The sequence below is a fragment of the Saccopteryx leptura genome, chromosome 1, assembly GCF_036850995.1.
Source record: "Saccopteryx leptura isolate mSacLep1 chromosome 1, mSacLep1_pri_phased_curated, whole genome shotgun sequence".
In the NCBI taxonomy this organism is placed as follows: domain Eukaryota; kingdom Metazoa; phylum Chordata; class Mammalia; order Chiroptera; family Emballonuridae; genus Saccopteryx; species Saccopteryx leptura.
The window spans coordinates 37,310,759-37,324,165 of NC_089503.1; the positions used below are offsets into that span (position 1 = coordinate 37,310,759).

The 13,407-nt window shown below is 46.2% G+C and overlaps 3 pseudogenes; all 3 read left to right on the forward strand.

Annotated features, from left to right (window-relative positions):
- Nucleotides 1-5,113: 5,113 nt before the first annotated feature.
- On the forward strand, nucleotides 5,114-7,838 carry LOC136387968 (rho GTPase-activating protein 20 pseudogene; annotated as a pseudogene).
- A 139-nt stretch (nucleotides 7,839-7,977) lies between these two features.
- On the forward strand, nucleotides 7,978-11,195 carry LOC136387969 (rho GTPase-activating protein 20 pseudogene; annotated as a pseudogene).
- Nucleotides 10,964-11,705, forward strand: LOC136387970 (rho GTPase-activating protein 20-like; annotated as a pseudogene).
- The last annotated feature ends 1,702 nt before the right edge of the window (nucleotides 11,706-13,407 follow it).

Below are 13,407 nucleotides of genomic sequence, written 5' to 3' on the forward strand. Positions count from 1 at the left end.
TCTTGAGTTTCGTGAAACACCAAGTTTCATTAGTAAATATTCTTTGAACTTTTTATGCTATCACCATGTTAAATATATTATGATAATATTTGTAGAAAATGATGCCTAACTTTTGTGATAACTATATATTGAGTATGTATTTTCTTATAGGTTACCTCTTGTTCTCAATTTTACTTTGACACTCTCTCTGGATGGCTACCACACAGAACTTCCATGTGTTTTTCGTTACTACTTATTTTTCTAATTCATTTTCCAACTCAAGTCATCTCCTGAAAGAGATAGTATCCAATGGTCTTCTCTAAATAATAAACAGTGAATACATACACTAGCATATGCAGAGATTTCTAGAAACTTATTATATTTTCTGTCATATTTTTTCACAGGGAACTGTTTTGACATAAGCATAAACGTACTGTGGTTCATATGAAGGGATATCACATTTCCTCAATACTTCCGTTGTAGCACACTGGCTAATATGATCTGCCTACTTTCATTACACTTATAATTGTTTTTGTTTATTCTATTAGGGTGGAGTTGCTATTTATGAAGATAGAACTATAAGATAATATGTCTGGAGTTGGGTAAAAATCATTGTACAGGTTTTAGACATGTCAAGATTGAGATGTCTATTAGACATTTAATTTGCACAGAGCTAGAGCCCTATTTCATTTTCTCTCTGTTTTTCTTCTACTTCAGATGTTGATATCATAGCATGCTTCGTGTAGGTATGCCCTGGTAGGCTCTTAACTCAGAATCAACACCAAGTTTTACTCTGAGGTTCTCTGGTGCCAGATATGTGAAATGTGCTGGATCCCACGCAAGCATGAGAAACAAAATCAGGACAGATTTAATACCTGCATGGTAACACTTGCCCAATTATGGATAAGAGTAAGTGGATTTACAGGAGAAAATAACCATTTTAATTATGGACATAAAGATGGGGTTTCATAAGAATATGGGGCCCAAGGACAAAATGGGTAGTTGAGACACATGTGCCATTTTGAGTTAGGGAGAAAAAGAGGGTAGTGATTTGGGACTTCAAAGGGGAGGAAAGGAATTACATTGAGATGCAAAAGCAAATGTTTGGTGACAAAGGGCCATACAGAAACAATGAGCCCTGGAGGGGGCAGTACATCTAGTGTGTGTGTGTGTGTGTGTATTTGTAGTTAAGCTCTGGTGATAGTTCTTTTTCTTGTAATAGACATTTTATGTAAATTCTTTAAAGCAGGTAGGGGAAACACCAAAGCCTCTTTCTAAGTTTTCTGTTTCCTAGAAAATAAAATAATTCTCATGCCAAAGAGACACAGCTTCGAGTGGCAGATTTTGTTTTCCTACAAAAGGAAAGGGCCTGAGACATACTAGATGCTCAATACATTTTTCTGACTATGTGAATAAAAATGTAATTCCTGTTGGAACTGAAAACGTTTGTTTTCACTGAGAGCTAGAATCTAAATTGCTTCATCAGTCAGGATGAAGTCAGGTGGGAAGAAAGAAATTTATGTTCTTTATTAATTTTAACAATACAGCATTTTGTAACTAAGAAAATTTTATCTAGACTTGTCCTCAGGTGTGTGTGTGTGTGTGTGTGTGTGTGTGTGTGTGTGTGTGTGTGTATATATATATATATATATATATATATATATATATATATATATACTATCCATACCTTTAAGCATCTACTCCATTCTTGGATAAGACCCTTGAAGATAAGGGGGAAACACTGTATAAAGAGAGTTCATAGAACTTATACATTGGACTTTATTTGTTTTCAAATTCTTATAGCAAAACACTTTTCTTAATTCCTAAAAAAATATTTTTTTAAAATTACCATCTTTATGTGACATTAATTTTAGATGTTCACATCTATAACCCAATATTTCCAATTTTCTGTGCCATTTCCCTCATCTTTTTACTCTTGAATTAATTTTATTAACTGTCAGTGCTTATTTGAATCAAGAGGAAAACTTCAAAATCACTTGAAGCAAAGTGGATTTATCTTTGCAGTTATAGAGGTCATTATATTCTATCATTTTCTAAAACCCAGTCTTTTTTAAAGAAGATAAATGAGAACAAACTCCACATTATGTAACCAAAATTTAAATGAATAGCTTAAGAAGAAGAAATGACCAAAAGAAGTAGAATGCCATAAATAACAAAATGAAGTATGTCATACAATAAAAGTGTTTCTGAAACTGCTAGTGAGCCAGGGTAATCTTTGTAACAGAAGGTAAATAGCACCAGCCCCTTACAACAATAGCAACATTTGTGCCAAATACTATTTTTTTAAAAATGATGAAAATCTGTGTATTATCCAATAGACTAGCAAGTTTAAACCGGAGTGCCACAAGAATCTTTAACATGCAATATTTGACTATTCAGTCAGGGTAACTGTCCTCTTTTCCCTTAGATTGTTAAATAAAAAATGACAATAACAAACACAAAGTAAATAGCCAGTGTCAATATCTTGTCTTGAATCATAAATATATGTCATATAATAGAGTTACATCTTATTGATCACACTGCATAACAAAGTTACATCAAATTGGTTAATTCTTGATAACAGAAATCCTTACATACAAATATCGGCGTCCAATTTTTAAAAAATAAACTTTGGAAAAAGATGGATAGGAATTTACTGTTACTATTTTCTTTTCTAAAGCAAATTATACCGAACTTTTTTGTCAGACTGGCAAAATGTTTTTGGTGTGCCACAGAATTTAAGTAATTAGTTGACAACCATTATATACAAAGGTTGGCTCATTCCTCACAATGTTACAAATATAATTACCTTTAAGTCATATTACCTTTCTAGAGGTTACCTTAAAAATAAACACTTTGATTTTTTTTTACATTCTCATCCCTTTTCTCTTCCTAACCCTAAATTCCACATTGGTAATTCATTCTAAAAATGGACCTTGTAAATATAATAAAGTACGTATTCAAAAAAAAAAAAAAAAAAAAAAAGAATAAAGATGCAATAAATATAGAGTTGAAAAATCTCAATTAAGCTGTTTCCACATTAAAGGAACACAGACATTAAGGATAGTCAAGCTTGCCTCGGAGAAAGACATTTGTAATACAACCAATATGAGAATTAAAAAAAAAAAGATGTCTTCATTTTATATAGAGCAGTTTTAGTTAAGAGGTTGTGATCTATATAGATCTTTGGAAAATAAATTTCTTCATTCTGAATATAATAAAATAAAAAGGGACTTCTGACTATAAAGTGTGTTTTGGATTTGTGTACAACATGAGATTGGTCACAGCTGGAGTAACATTCTTCAATCTGAAAACTAGGAAATAAAGTTGAGCTCACCTTAGAATGATGACAGTTTCACATGTTCAATGAAAACACACACTAAATGAACGATTATATATTTCCAACAGTTGTACACAGAGGCCACAAGGCAGGACCGAGCCAACACCCCATCTGACAGGAGCACACCAAGCTGTTTGTCCATGGCTACGGCCAATGATCCAGGAAGCGCGAGGGGACACAGGCTCTTCTCAGAGCCCAGCACCGACCACCAGGGTTCACAGTGTCCTCGCTCAGGCAGTGCTACCAGGAACCCTTGTGCACATCCAATTGTCATTCCATCTCTCAAAAAAGGATGATGAGGACCTTCTACAGCAGAATGAACCCCTCCAGGAAGAGGAATATTTTAACCAGAGTTCAGTCACAAGCATTGACATTAAGAAAATTGCCAGCAATAAAAGTGTTCAAAAGACAAGCATTTTTGTTTGGGAAGGAAAACACGAGAAGGTTCTCTCTGAATCCAAACCAGCGGCCATTTCTGTGGCACTGTGCACTCACAGGTCCTCCTATGATCAAACCGGAAACCAGCAGCTCTTTGATTCAGATCCCTCAGGAAAACCCCGGCCTCACACAGCCAATGCCCTCAAGAGATCAATGGGGTGGGGCCCTGCTCAGAGCCCAACCTGGATCACTGGCCCAGTGAACTGAGATCCCCCGGGAAGAAACTGGCGCAGAAACACTTGACAACGAGCTACGGAGCCGCTCACAGTCCGGGCTCACACCCCCTGAACCTTCCTCTCCCATTCATGGCAGTTCTCCATCCCAGAGGAAGCTAAAAGAACCCCATTTCATGTACACAGATCCAGTCTCATGTCTGAAGAATTGGCACCGCCTCTGGGCAAAACAGCAGGTGCCTGACTTATTCCAGCTGTGGCACCATAGATTATCGCTCAGAAAACCATGACATAACCATTAGACCCGGCGAAAGGTTGGGAAATGGCTAGGCTTCTTTGAAGCTCTGGTCCCTCAAAAAGAAATCAACAACAACCAGATCATTGGTAAAGAAAAATGAATTTGTGAGGGAAACAACAAAGGCACCTCCCCACACTTCTGCTGTCCCAGAAGCCAACTCAGTACAAGAGAAAAAAAAAAGGCTTACAACCATCTCGGAAGCCCAACTACAGGCTGCAGAAAAACTTCGAGCTGTGCACACAGCCCAGGTACAGGCACTGGGACAAGTAGGAACCATGCAAGCAGCCCTGGAGATGGCTACAAAACCCCTCAAAGTTGTCCTGACAGCCAAGGCACAGGCTGCAGATGAACCTGGGCAGGTGTGCACGGCCCTGACAGCCGCACAGGAAGGACTTGTGGATGTACACAGAGCCCTGTGAGAGACCACAAAAGGGATCCGGGTGCCACTGACCGCCCTGTCCAAAGTAGAAAAGGAACTCGGAACTGTGAACACAGCGCAGGGCGGTGTGAGGGAAGCACTTTGTGCTGAGATGGAGGAACATTAGAAAACAGAGAACGAGCTTGGATCTCTCTACACACCTCATATGACAGCCAGGAAAGGGCTTGGGGCTGGAAACACTGCCAAGACTGTGGCAAAGAGTGAACTTGGAGATGTACTGGCCTTTCAATACAAGACAACTGGAAGACGTTTAGCTATGAAAAACAGCCCTGGTAGCGGCAAAAGAACACCTAGGTGCTCTGCAGACAGCCCAATTTAGGCCAAGGAAAGATCTAGAAGCTCTGCATGCAGCCCTGTTGGCCACACCAGAAGCCTGGGACGATGGGCAAACTACCCATTTCGAGTGAACCGAGGAACTCTTAGCAGTAGAGGCAGCCAAGTCCGAGATGTCCGAGGGCCCAGTGGCTTTACAGACAACACTGTTAGCCACAGATGATGGATTCGCTGCAGTAGAGAAAGCCCAGGCTGCGGCAAGGGAAGAGCTCCTGGCCATGAACACGGCGCAGCTTGTTGCCATGGAGGGCCTTGGGGCGAAGCAGGAGCCCACCTGGAGGGAACAGAGGCTGCTGTGTGTCTGCAGATGGCCCTGTTTGCAATCCAGGATTCCTTAGGACCTGTGCACACAGCCCAGTTTGCTGCCACCAAGGACGGGGAGCTGTGTGCACTGCCCTGTCTTAAGCCAGGGAAGAACTGACGGCTCTGCACACGGTCCACCATCATCTGCAGAAACTGAAGGGCTTGGGGTGCAGAGATCACACAGCCGCATAGCTCTAATCCCAGGCAAGACTCAGAGAAACATGCCAGTTCTCCACTTGGGCTCATGGAAGAGAAACTCATACTTTCTATGAAATCTCACCAAGAAGTGGGTAAAAAAGAGCAGACACAGTGAATGAAGTTATCCACATGTCATTAGCAATGCTACAGCTGCCCGACTCTGAGAAAGACAACCTGTTATGAGTCAGTTCCAGGTAAGAAGTGGCACCATACCCACTTTCTAGACACAAATACCCCTACAAAATCGAAATGAGCCACGGCTCTGCTGACATGGAGCTCAGATAACTCCACCAGAGCTTTCAGCGTGCCAGAGCCCTTCCTCACATACCAGCTGCCCCGGCGAATGCCATGCCGCTACACCCCGAAACCCCGCTGAGGGCTGCGACCTGGCAGCTGAGCAGTTCGAGGCAGATAGAAGAACTGGAGGAGTAGATGGATCTGTGAGTGGGCTCGTAGACAAGGTTCGAGCACTCGCCTGGATAACTTGCTCATGTCACCACCTCTCAGGTGCCAGCACAGCTCTTTGGCGCATCTCTGCCAAACGTCTGTGAGAATGACCGTCTGCCCAAACCTGTCTTGGATATGCTTTCGGTCCTTCATCAGAAAGGACCCCTCACAGAGGGCATCTTCAGACGGCAGGCCAGTGGGAGATCTTCCAGACAGCTGAAAGAAAAACTGAATGCTGACATCGGCGTACACTAGAACTGTGAATCTATTTTTGTGATAGCCTCTGTTTTCCAGTCTTCTGTGAAAATATTCTTGGAGGTATTATGTCATCAGATCACTACGTTCACTGGGTCTGTGTAGTGGATCCAGACAACAATGAAGAGAAAATAAATACCATTCAGTGGCTGTTGGGTCAGCTTCCAAAAGCCAAAGTTGTTCTCCTGAGGTACCTGTTTGGGGTACTACACAACATCAAGCAACATTCCTCATCCAATCAGATGACTGCATAGAACCTGGCAGTGTTTCTGGCTCTAAGCACTCTTTGGCTTCCTACTTCTCAAGGCCAGAACTAGCAAAAGAAATGATCAAAGAGATTATTCTTTTTGTTCAATTTCTGATTGAAATTGCTGTACAAGATTTGAGGAAGAAATCACTTCCCTCTTTGGGGAGGACTCAGTGAGCTGTGACACCAGAGAGAACGTCGCCCATGTCGCTCACTTACACACAGCTGACTTCTCTGAAGACAGCTTGGGAAAGGAGCCGACTGAAGATGCTGACGCTGCTCCGTGTGGTGGCCTGCTGAGGATCCCGGGTCAGGGGAGCAGAATCACGGAGTCAGACTTCACCCTTAGCGGCCATGACAGCCTCAGACAGCCTTACGAGAAAGCCCCCTTTCCCTGACTGACTTTGAGTCAGACTATTCTCAACAGGAAGACATCCACAAGCTACAGCCTCTGGAATCCAACTGGTAAGCACTACCGCTATGCGCTCAGAGGCCACACTGCAGGACCATGCCCACGCCCCATCTGACATGAGCACACCAATCTATCTGCCCACGAATAGGGCTGATGTTCCAGAGAGCCCGAGGGGACACAGGCTCTCCTCAGAGCCCAGCACCTACCACCAGGGTTCACAGCTCTCCTCCCTCAGGCAGTATACCAGGAACCCCTGAAAACATCCAATTGTCACACTGTCCCTCACAAAGGGATGATGAGGACCTTCTAGGAAGAACAAACACCTCCAGGAGGGGGAATATTTTAACCAGAGTTCAGTCATAGACATTGACATCAACAAAGATGCCAGCAATAATAAGTTCAAAAGACAAGCTTTTTTGCATGGGAAGCAAAACACGAGCAAGTTCTCTCTGAATCCAAGCCAACGGCCATTTCTGTGGCACCATGCACTCACAGGTCCTCCTACAATTGTCCCGGTAACCAGCAGCTCCTTGATTCAGATCCCTCCAGAAAACCCCTGCCACACACAGCAGATGCCCTCAAGAGATCAATGAGGCGGCAGCCCTGCTCAGGGCCAAATGTGGATCACCGGCCCTGCGAATTGAGCTCCCCCAGAAAGAAACTGGTGCAGAAACACCATATAACGAGCTACAGAACTGGTCACTTGCATAAAGTGGAGGATTCCTCCCCTGGTCCTTCTCCATCGAGCGCCTCTGTGAGCTCCCAAGACTGTGCTTGCTCCCAGGTCACTCAACAGTGCGTGCTCACACCCCTGAACCTTCCTCTCCCATACATGGCACTTCTCCATCCTAGAAGAAGCGGGAAGAACCCCTTTCTGATGTACGCAGATCCAGTCTCATGTCTGAAGAACCTGGCACTGCCTCTGGACCCGACTTATATCAAAAGCGGCACCAAAGTATCACTCACAAATTCATGACATACCCATTAAACTTGGTGAAAGGTTGGGAAATGGCTAGGATTTTTGAAGCTCTGGTCCCTCAACATGAAATCAAAAGAAACCAGATCATTGGTAAAGAAAAATGCATTTGTGAGGCAAAACACACGGCCACCACCCCATGTTTCTGCTGTCTCAGAAGCCAACTCAGTACAAGAGAAACATAAAGACATGCCAGCAAGTCAACCGAAGGGTTTACAACCCTACCGAAAGCCCAATTACAGGCTGCCGAAGTACTTCGAGCTGTACACATAGCCAAGGTTCAGGCAACTGGACAAGTAGGAGCTGTGCAGACCCCTTGGGGATGGCGACAGAAACCCTTAACGCTGTCCACACAGCACAGGCACAGGCTGCAGATAAACCTGGGCCTGTGTACGCATCCCTACAGCCGCACAGGAGGCTTTGTGGATGTACGCAGAGCCCTGTCAGAGGGCACAAAAGGACTGCGGGTGCCACAGACTGCCCATTCCACAGCAAACAAAGAACTCGTAGCTGTGTACACAGCCCAGGGTGGCATGAGGGAAGCACTTGGTGCTGAGAAAGAAGGAGGTCCATTTGGAAACACAGAACGAACTTGGACCTGTCAATACACAGAAAACAGTCAGGAAAGGGCCTGGAGCTGTGAACACTGTCCAGAGTGTGGCAAAGAGCGAACATAGAGATGTACTGGCCTTCCAATACAGACAAGTGAAGGATGTTTAAATATGAAGAACATCCCTGGTAGTGACAGAAGAACACCTAGGTGCTCTGCTGACAGCCCAGTTTGGGTCAAGGGGAGATCTAGAAGCTCTGCACACAGCCCTGTTGGCCACACCAGAAGCCCTGGATGATGTGCAGACTGCTCAGTTCGAGTAACCCGAATATCTCTAGGTGATAGAGGCAGCCGAACACGAGACGTCGAGACGTCCAAGGACCCGGGGGCTTTACAGACAGCACTGATAGCCTCAGACGATGGACTCGCTGCAGTACAGACAGCCCAGGCTGCGACAAGGGAAGAGCTCCTAGCCATGAACATGGCCCAGCTTGCTGCCATGGAGGGCCTTGGTTGAAGCAGGGAACCCACCTCAAGGTAACAGAGGAAGCTGTATATATGTCACAGACTACCCTGTTTGTGATCAAGGATGGCTTAGGACCTGTGCACACAGCCCCGTTTGCTGCCACCAAGGACAAGGAGCTGTGTGCACTGCCCAGTCTAAAGCCCGGGAAGAACTGATGGCTCTGCACACGGTCCACCTGCATCAGCAGAAACCGAGGTGTTTGGAGTGTGAAAGATCACCCAGCTGCATAGCTCTAATCCCAGGCAAGACACAGTTAAACATGCCAGTTCTCTAATGGCCTCATGGAAGAGAAACCCAAACTTTCTATAAAATCTCACCAAGTGGATAAAAATGAGCAGACATAGTGAAGGAAGTTATACACATGTCATTAGCAATGCTACAGCTGCCTGGTTCTGAGAGAGACTACCAGGTATGGGTCAGTTCTGACCAAGAAATGGCACCTTACCCACCTGCTGGACACAAAAACCCCTAAATAATCAAAATGAGCCATCTTCGAGACACGGCTCTGCTGACACGGGGCTCAGAGGACTCCGCCTGCACTTCCAACCTGCCAGAGCCCTTCCTCATGGAGCAGCTGCCCCTGCGGACATGGTGCCATTTCACCCTGCAGCCCTGCCGCTGGGCTGTGATCAGGCGCTGAGCTATTTGGGGCGGAAGCAGTGGAAGAGAAGATGGATCGCTGATTGGGCCTCTTGGCGGGTTTTAGCACTGGCCTGGACAACTTGCTAGTGTCACCAACCTCTCCGGTGCCAGCACAGTTCTTTGGCGCATCTCTGCCAAACGTCTGTGAGAATGACCATCTGCCTAAAGCTGTCTTGGATATGCTTTCTGTCCTTCATCAGAAAGGACCCCTCACAGAGGGCATCTTCAGAAGGCAGGCCAGCGGGAGATCTTCCCGACAGCTAAAGGAGAAACTGAATGCTGGCCTCGGTGTACACTAGAACAGTGACTCTATTTTTGTGATAGCCTCTGTTTTCAAGTTTTCTACAAAAGTATTCTTGGAGGTATTATATCATCAGATCTTTTTGTTCACTGAGTGTTTGTAGTAGATCAAGAAAACGATGAAGAGAAAATAAATACCATTCAGTGGGTGTTGGACCAGCTTCCAAAAGCCAATATTTTTTTCCCCCTCAGGTACCTGTTTAGGCTATTACAGAACATCGAGCAACATTCCTCATCCTATCAGATGACCACATATAACCTGGCAGTTGTCTGGCTCCAAGCACTCTTTGGCCTCCTACTTCCTGAAGCCCAGAACTAGGAAATGAAATGATCAAAAAGGTTCTTCTCCTTGTTCAATTTCTGATTGCAAATTGCTTTACAATATTTGGCGAAGAAATCACTTCCGTCTTTGGGGAGGACTCAGTGAGCTGTGACACCAGAGAGAACGTCGCCCATGTCACTCGCTTGCACACGGCTGACTTCTCTGACGACAGCTTGGGAAGGTGCCGACTGAGGATGCTGACGCTCCTTCCTATGGTGGCCTGTTGAGGATCCTGGATCTGGGGTGGAAAAGCACGGCGTCCAACTTCACTGTTTGTGGAGACAACGGCTTCGGACAGCCCGAGGTGCAAAGTCATCTTTCCTGAGTACTTTGAATCAGATCATTCTCAACACGAAGACATCCACAGGCTACAGCCCCTCGAATCCGAACTGGTGAGCGCTACAGGTGTGCGCTCATAGGCCACACTGCAGGACCGTGCCAACACCTCATCTGACAGGAGCTGTCTGCCCATGGCTATGCCCAATATTCCAGAAAGCCCGAGGGGACACAGGCTCTCCTCAGAACCCAGCACCGACCACTAGGGTTCACAGCTGTCCACCCTCAGGCTACCAGGAACCCCTGTGCACATCCATTTCTAATAGCATCTCTCAAAAAAGGATGATGAGGACCTTCTATGGCAGAATGAACCCCTCCAGGAGGAAAATTTATCTATAGTTCAGTCACTGGCATTGACATTGAGAAAGATGCCAACAATAAAAAATATTCAAAAGAGAAGCTTTTTTGCTTGAGAAACAAAACACGAGCAGGTTCTCTCTGAATCCAGGATGGCGGCCATTTCTGTGGCACCATGCACTCACAGGTCCTCCTGGGATCATCCTGGGAACCAGCAGCTCCTTGACTCTGATGGCTCCAGGAAACTCTGCCTCACACAGCCCATGCCCTCAGAGATGGATGAGGCGGTGGCCCTGCTCAGGGCCCAACATGGATGACCAGCCCTGTGAACTGAGCTCCCCCATGAAAACACTGGCGTAGAAACACCGTACAACTAGCTAGGGAGCCATTCATTTGCATGGAGTGGAGGATTCCTCCCCGGGCCCTTCTCCATCAAGGGCTTCTGTGAGCTCCCAAGACTATGCTTGCTCTCAGGTCACTCAACAGATTGTTTTCACAACCTCCGACCTTCCTCTCCCATTCATAGCAATTCTCCAGCTCAGAGAAAGTGGGAAAAAATCCCTTCTGATGTACACAGATCAAGTCTCATGTCAGTAGAGCCTGGCACCGCTTCTGGGCACAAGAGCAGGTGCCTGACTTATTCCAAAAGAGGCACCATAAAGTATCGCTCACAAATCCATGACATAAACATTGAAACCAGAAAGGTTGGGAAATGGCTTGGCTTCTTTGAAGATCCGTTCCCTCAGATAGAAATCAAGAGCAACCAGTTCACTGGTAAAGAAAAATGCATTTGTGAGGAAAACCACACAGCCACCTCCCCATGCTTCTGCTGTCCCAGAAGCCAACTCAGAACAAGAGAAACAAAAAGAGATGCCCGCAAGGTCAACCAAATAGCTTACAACCCTACCTGAAGCCCAATTACAGGCTGCAGAAGAAATTCCAGCTGTGTGCCCAGCCCAGGTACAGGGGACAGGACAAGTAGGAGCTTTGCAGACATCATTGGGGTTGGTGACAGAGACCCTCAACGCTGTCCAGACAGCCCAGGAACAGGCTGCGGACGAGCTTGGGGCTGTGCGCGTGGCCCTGACAGCCGTACAGGAAGGACTGGGGGATGTGCACAGAGCTCTGTCAGAGGCCACAAAAGGGCTGCATGTGTCACAGACCGCCATGTTCACAGCAAAGAAAGAAATCAGAGCTGTGAACACAGCCCAGGATGGCGTGAGGGAAGCGCTTGATGGTGTGAAGGAGGCGCATTTGCAATCCCAGAAGGAGCTTGAATCTCTGCACACACTCACATGACAGCCAAGAAAGGGCTCAGGACTGTGAACACTGCCCAGAGTGTGGCAAAGAGCAAACTTGGAGATGTACTGGCCTTCCAATACAAGACAACCGAAGGACATTTAGCTATGAAAAACAGCCCTGGTTGTGGCAAAAGAACACCTAGGTGCTCTGCAGAGAGCCCAATTTGGGCAAAGGGTAGATCGACAAGCTCTGCACAAAGCCCTGTTGGCCACACCAGAAGCCCTGGATGACGTACAAACTGCCCAGTTCAAGTCAACTGAGGAAATCTCAGCAGTAGAGGCAGCCCAGTTCGAGATGTCCTAGGGCCTGGGGGCTTTACCCGACAACCCTGTTTGCAACAAGCGACTGACTCGGTGGAGTACAGAAAGCTCAGATTGCGACAAGAGAAGAGCTCCTGACCATGAGCACGGCCCAGCTTGCTGCCATGAAGGCCCTGGGGCGACGCAGGGAGCCCACCTGGAGGGAACAGAGGTTGCTGTTCGTCAGCAGACTACGCTCTTTGCGATCAAGGATGGCTTAGAACCTGTGCACACAGCCAGTTTGCTACCACCAAGGACGGGGATCTGTGTGCACTGCCCAGACTACAGCCAAGAAACAACTGACGGTTCTGCACACAGTTCCACCTGCATCAGCGGAAACTGAAGGGCTTGGGGTGCGAAAGGTCACCCAGCTGCATAGCTCTAATCCCAGGTTAGAGAAACATGCCAGGTCTCCACTCAGCCTTGTGGAAGTCACACCCGACGTTTGTAGGAAATCTCACTGGAAAGGACAGCGAAAGGAGCAGTGCCCTCCTAGTCCCCTGCCTGTGCGTGATCCTGCTGCAGCTCTTTGGTTGTGGGTGATGTGTCAGCCCAGACTCACGGCCCACAGTCCTTAGTGATTGATGCAGGGGCCAAATACACAACCAAAGACATTTCACCACCAGAATCTGATGATTACAAGACTAGAAACTGGGCTAAAAATGACATCAAGACAATCATCATCATGACTCTTTCCAATGAAAGACCTGGGATAGGGAGCATAAAGGTAAACGCTGCTCCTACTTAGGACAACAAAGTCATTCTCTTCATTGAGACCATTAGGAAAAACTTGCAGATGAGAAAAACCTGCATCACCTCAGTGACTGGGAGGCCTGTTCCTTTTCAGATCATGGGCGTGGTCCCATTGCGTGATGCTTCCAATACCCTCAGAGTGCTAGAAAGAGCAGCTTCTGTATAGAAAACAGACATTATGTCAGATTTGTGTTCGGAGAAGGCCAGGGGGTGGTGATTAAAGAACACAGACTGTGGGGAGA